A 7,111-nucleotide genomic window follows, 5' to 3' on the forward strand; every position below is an offset into this window, starting at 1 on the left:
CTTAGGGTAGGAGATGAGACTGTCACCTTTGACTTGAATAATTCTATAAGATAGTCTTTAGATCATGATAATGTTGTGTATGCTATTAATGTATTTGACAATGCTATTGAGACACAGTTGCAGAAAGTATTAGTTGAAGACCCTCTACAAGTTACTTTGCCAAGGAGATGAGCATGAGCTATCAAATGAGGAAGTTTTGGAGCAGCTTGAGTTTCTATTAGCAAATGAGCCAAGCAACAATACTGATGAGTTTGCTGTGATTGATAGGACAAGTGTACAAAAGTTGAGGCCATCACTTGAGGAAACACCAGTTCTCGATTTGAAAGAGCTTCCACAATAGCTCGACTATGCACATATGGATGAGGATAACAAGTTGTCTGTCACTCTAGCAGCAAACTTGACACCCGAGGTGAGGGAAATAACATTCCTCTCTAAGTACTAAAAAGTGGTTGCTTGAAGGATTGCTAACATTCCAAGGATCCATAACATGGTAGCTCGATCGCATCATACGTCAAACCCACACATGCAGGGAGTGGTCACTGAGTCCAGCTAAATGACTCGAAACAAAAAGAAGCGCTTTTAAGAGGCACCTCAACTTTTATTTTATGTTTTTGATACTTAAATCTTTAGTTTTAGAACATCTTCCTAGTTTTAGTTTTTTCATATTTTATTTAATTTTTATTTTTAATTTATGTTATTTTTGTATCTTTCAATTTCAGCTCTTGTCGAGGACGCACAAAATTTTTCACTCCACCAGCCTCGGAGGATGATTAGGACAGTCCCCCTAGATTTTCTTTTTGTTTTCTGTGTTTATTTACTTTATTTTTCATACATGTTATGTAATTGGATTGTATTGCTTCTGTTCTCTTATTTGAACATCCCATGCGGGGTACCCATTTCGTTTTAGACTGAGGATAGTGTGTTCTTCAAGTGTGGGGTGGGTGTAAGTAAACCATATGTTCCTTTCTCTTTCCTATGATTTTTAAATGTGTCTGAAATTGCTATCGCTGATGATGTATATTGTTAGGATGTTAGGATACTATGTCTTTATGAACTTAAGTATGTTATTTTTGAGATAATTAACAATTTGATTTATAGAATTTCAATTATTTTTCTTTGTTGTTTATTGTCCTTGAAAAATAATTAATGGTGTTTAATACATCAACTCTGTTAGGTTAAATTGTTTCTCGAGTTGTCGAATTTTAACTTAGAATGTTGATTATGTCATATGCATATGTTTCTTAAGTAATGACTCAATTTATGATGTTGAAAACCAATTGCAACTAATGACACACTTCAAATCTGAGATTTTAAGCCAGTCGAGCATTCACTATACATATGCTCTTTATATTTCTTATTTCAGTGTGCATTATACTCAGCTTTGCTTCTAAAATTTGCTTTATAATACTTGTTGAGGTTACATGAACTTGTGAATACCATGAGATGATTTGGGCAACTTAGGATTCACCATACTTGGCCAAAAGCCTACCCTTTATGTTTCCATTAGTTAGCCATGGTTGATGATATGCATTGTTTTATATATGTTTATATGCCCAACTACTTCCATTTTTATGCATAGTTATCTTGTTTTATGCCAGAATCACCTGTGTTTTGGTTTCATATTTCAGGTGATTATCGATGGACATTATCAGTAGTCGAGGGAAATACGTGCAAATACGGACCAGAATCCATCAAGATTGAGTAAGGGCTAGCATTTCAAGGTTGAGCACGGCCTGGACTCTAGCCGTGCTGAATCATCTACATTTGACCCTCAAAAGTGACCTTTCGGCACGGTTTCCAAGGCCACCACGGCCTCCATCATGGCCTATGGTGGCTCAGCACTGGCGAGGGCACGGGCATGGAGAAGAGGCTGATTTTTTGGGACTTCAAGGTCCAGCACAGGCTTGAGCAAGGCCGTACTGACCAGCACAGCCATGCTGAAACATTTATATAGGCAAAATCGAGTTCTTTTATAAGGGGTTCGATTTTCTGACTTGATTTCACACATACATGCACGAGCCATCCTTTTCTAGACTTCAATATTCGACTTTAGAAGACTATTTCGCCTATTGAAGGAAGGATTACATTGGTTTAAACATCACATTAAATATCAAGAGTGGGTTGTGAGGCAAATCAAGAGGTAATTTATGAGATCAACCGTAGTGTAGATTCAGATTTTGAGCTGTTCATCCAATTTGAAGGAAAAGGGTGTATCTGTTTCATTTTCTTTATTCTTTCATTGTTATTGAATTCCTAGTTATTTTAGACATGAACATATGTAGCTAGATCGGTTAAACCTATTGGGATTTCCTTACTATGTTGGCTTAGTACTAAATTGTTGGATTGTTTGTGTTCCTTTCTGTATTCTTTTTGCTTTCAGTGTTAATAAGATATCGTATTATTCATAAGACGTTGTGAATTGTGTTCCTTAGATTGCTTTCTATAATTGAGAAATTCATTAAGTAATGGGAATTTTGAATAGCAAGAATTGATTAATGATCACTTAGAGATAAGGGTTATTGATTAGCCAGATTAAGAATTAATAAAGCTTAATAGAGGCGGATTAAAGCTTAATGCTAACTTAATAATCGATCATTAGGAAAAGATTCCAACTTTAAGTTCTTAGGTTTAGGAATTCGGTTATCTCGAGAGAGAGACCAAATTCAGTTAAGAATTTGTCCACGGATAGCATAATTGGATTCATCAATTTGTTATCTTTTGTTTGATTTCCAACTAGTTTAGGTTCCCTTTAGGTTTGTATTTGTTGTCTTGATTGTTTCATTTATTTATTCATTCTTGCATCTCATTTAGAACTCAGTTTCCACTCTTTTCTCTCAACTTTCTTTCAACTCTTCTCATTTTCTTCTCCTTCTCTTGCCCTTCGAACATAATATTACTCTCAAATCCTCTTATTAACACTCATATCTTTCACTTTTCTTTATCCCTTTTATCATTATTCTTCTTTTTTATAATGGGTCTTAAAAAAAGTGCTTCAAATAAGAGAAATTCCTCTCAAGTCCCTACCAAACGGCCATGGAGTGGGACTTCTTCCTCTCAAGCACCACCTCAGGCTAATCCTTTGGTTTCTTTCTGTAATATCCGAAATTTTTCCTTTTTATTAATAATAATATTAGTAATAATTAATAACGAGTTTTTATTTAAACTAATATTACTTTATTTTTATTAGTTTAATTGGGATGATTTAAAGTAGAATTTCAATGCTAGATAAAAATAAGAGTTATTTTTCTATATCAAATTAGTTTGATTTTCAAGAAATTAATTAAGTAAGTTTCTTGGGCAATAAATTATGTTTTTGGTCATTTAATTTTCTCCCCAACATGAATATATGAATTAAAATTCTATATTTGAGAGTTATGAAAGAATTAATAAATAATATTTTATAAAGGAATTTATTTAAGAATGATGAATTTTAATTAGCTAATGGTGTTGATTTAATTGGAAAATAGTTAGTAAATTGATTAATTAAGTGTTAGGATTAAATTGGCAATTAATTTTAGAATAAGGATTGAAAATATAATTGTTTTAATTTGGGGTTTTAAATGAAAATTTGTATGGTTGGTATTTTTGTAATTAAATGTGTCGGTAAGGTTATTTTGGTAATTTTACATTTAAAAGCAAGGGTAAATATGTAATTCTATATTTTCAATAATTCTAATTTTGGCTCAAATTAAATAGTTAGGGGCTTAATTGAAAAGCTAAAGAAAAATTTATGGATTAATCGAAAATTTTGCAGGGCGAAATTGTTGTAATTTAAGAAGTTGAGGGACTAAATGGTAAAGAAGAAAAGTTCAGGGACCAAAAGTCGATATGGAGAGGAAAAGGAAAGAAAAGAAAGAAAGAAGAAAGGAAGGAGGAGAAGGACAGGGAGGATCGGCGTCCATGGCTGGCCGTCTGGGTCGACGGAGCTGGCCGACGAAGTGGTTGGCGTCGGCGAGCAAGACGGTTAGCAAACGGTGGTGGCGTCGGCAGCAGAAAAAAGAGATATAGAGGCATCGGCTCTCAACGTCGTGCATGGCGTTTCCGGCGGCTGAGTCGGGTGGCGATCGACTCCCCTCAGCCTGAGCTTCATTTTGGCGGTGATGGTGTCGCAAATGGTGGCCGGAGTTGTAAGTTCGCGGTGGAGAGAGAAAATGGGGGACATCCAAAGTTTTTGGCTTTTTCGGTGAGTTCGGGTGAGGGATGGCCAATCATAGGACATATCCGAACTCTTTTCAGCTCAAGCTTTCCAATGGCACTGGTTTCGTGGTGATCGGACTCCATTTGAAAATTGATGGCCGAGATCGTCTGCAGTTTCTCCAGATGATCAAGGGTCGAATCGGAAGATCGAAAGCTGGGATCATCTTCAACGCGTTGTCTCGAGTCCATAGGCACGTTTGGATCGTCGATCGGACTCTGGTGGCTGGAGCTGAGTCGACCGAGCGATCAAGCATCTCGGTATTTCTTTGGTTCGTTGATTTTAGATTTCATTGATAAAATTTATGTGTTTATTTAATTGTGTTGAGTGTTAGAAATATATTATGAGATCTGATTATCAAAATAAATAATTGTTGGACCGTCTGCCAATAGTCTTGATTTGTGATATGTGGCGGAGTCGGGAAAATAATGAAGTCTTGGGGACTTGACTCCTGTTAAAATAAATTGTTGAAATATTTGAAACGTTTTCTAGCAGGTCTTGGACCCGTTTTACAGGGGGAAACATTCGTATTTAGGGGAGGTTCTACCGAATTTTCAGTAGAATTTACCTGGGTGGAAATTCTTAGACAATTAATTCTAAGAGTCTAGGCCTAGGTTATTTATCAAATGATTTACTTATTCTGATTGAATTATTCCCGTGATTAGATAAATCCGACAGTTCGGCTCGCTCCACCCGAGGCATCGGAGCAGAGCTAGGAGGTTGTGAGATCTGTGAGTTAAAGTCATATATCTGTTTAAGTGTGCCATGCTAAGATTTTACGTAATAGCTCCGATTAAATGATTAATATTTTAATTATTTATTTATTTACTATTTATATATGTTTCATTTATGCATTATGGCTATTGTGATTGCATGTTGATTTGGGATGAGACGGCAGTAGAACATGCCACCTGATGGGTTACATCAGGACCGCATGCGCACCGGTATAATTTTTGAGTCAGGTAATAGAAGAATAGTTTAGGGTTTGCCCTGGTCGAGTTTAACTCTCTGGGCTGAGTAGAGTGAGTTGTCGGAGTAAAGGTCCTTGGTCGAGCATTGCTCTCTAGGCGCCGGGTTAGTTGGAAAGTTAAGTGACCAGACTGGATTTAAGGACCCTGGTCGAGCTTTGCTCTCTCGGCGCCAGTCCTGTTGGAACGAGAGAGCTGAAAGGCTGAGACTATTTGGTAATGGGGATTAGGGTTCTACTGAAGTACTCCATCCTGTAGTATGTGAAATATTTTTTTTATATAAGCATGACATGACACGTATATTTTTGCATGACTTAATGTTTATTTTAAATTAATTAAATGTGTTATTGAAGTGTGTTTGTAATTGTTTTTGGATATATGATTTTAACTCACTCCCGATACTGACAGTCTCAATTTAACTGTTTGATAAGGGGTTGAATCAGAAGATCAAAAGCTAGGATCATCTTCAGCACGTTGTCTCGAGTCTGTAGGCATGTTCGGATCATCGATTGGACTCCGACGGCTTAAGGCGAGTCGAACGAGCGATCAAGCATCTCGGTAATTCTCTGGTTCGTTGATTTTAGATCTCATTGATAAAATTTATGTGTTTATTTAATTGTGTTGAGCATTAGAAATATATTATAAGATTTGATTGTTGAAATAAATAATTGTCGGACCGTCTGCTAATAGTCGTGATTTGTGATGTGTGGCGGAGTCGGGAAAATAATGAAGTCTTGGGGATCCGACTCCCGTTAAAATAAATTGTTAAAATATTTGAAGTGTTTTCTAGCAGATCCTGGACCCGTTTTACGGGGAGTAAACATCCGTATTTAGGAGAGGTTCTGCCGATTTTCAGTAGAATTTACTTGGGTCGAAATTCTTAGACAGTTAATTCTAAGAGTCTAGGCCTAGGGTTATTTATCAAATGTTTTACTTATTCTGATTGAATTATTGCTGTGATTAGATAAATCCGTCGATTCGGCTCGCTCCACCCGAGGCATCGGAGCAGAGCTAGGAGGTCGTCAGATCTATGAGTTAAAGTCATATATTTATTTACGTGTGTCATGCTAAGATTTTACATAATAGCTCTGATTAAATGATTAATACTTTACTTATTTATTTCTTTACTATTTATATATGTTTCATTTCTGCATTATGGCTATTGTGATTGCATGTTAATTCAGGATGAGACGACAGTAGAACATGCCACCTAATGGGTTGCATCAGGACTACATGCGCACCGGTATAAATTTTGAGTTAGGTAATAGAAGAATGGTTTAGGGTTTTCCCTGGTCGAGTTTAACTCTCTAGACTGAGTAGAGTGAGTTACCGGAGTAAAGGTCCCTGGTCGAGCATTGTTCTATGGGCGCCGACTTAGTTGGAAAGTTAAGTGACCAAGCTGGATTTAAGGACCCTGGTCAAGCTTCGCTCTCTGGGCGCCAGTCCTGTTGGAACAAGAGAGAAGAAAGGCTAAGACTGTTTAGTAATGTGGATTAAGGTTCTACTGAAGTACTCCGTCCCGTAGTATATGAAATTTTTTTTTTATATAAGCATGGCATGACACGTATATTTTTGTATGAGTTAATCTTTATTTTTAATTAATTAAATGTGTTATTAAAGCATTTGTAATTCTCAATTTAACTGTTTTTCAGGTGTGGTTAGTTTTTTCGTAGTGCTTTTCATCTAACAACCCAATTCCTTCATCTTCGAGTTAATGTAATTGATATTTTATTGGTATGTTGACTTTTATAATTCTAGAATCTCCGCAGTAGGAATTTCAGATTTATCCTTTTGTAATTTAATGTAAATTTTGATCTTGCTTATTCATGCTGGCAGGCCATACTCTAAATATGTAGAACTTGATGGTATGTATATCACGAGGCTAGCTAGTAAAGAATCTACAAGTTTTTGATGGATTATTAGCAATGACCTTGGGCAGGTTGCCTAA

Source organism: Ricinus communis, chromosome 1 (assembly GCF_019578655.1).
Source record: "Ricinus communis isolate WT05 ecotype wild-type chromosome 1, ASM1957865v1, whole genome shotgun sequence".
Lineage (NCBI taxonomy): Eukaryota > Viridiplantae > Streptophyta > Magnoliopsida > Malpighiales > Euphorbiaceae > Ricinus > Ricinus communis.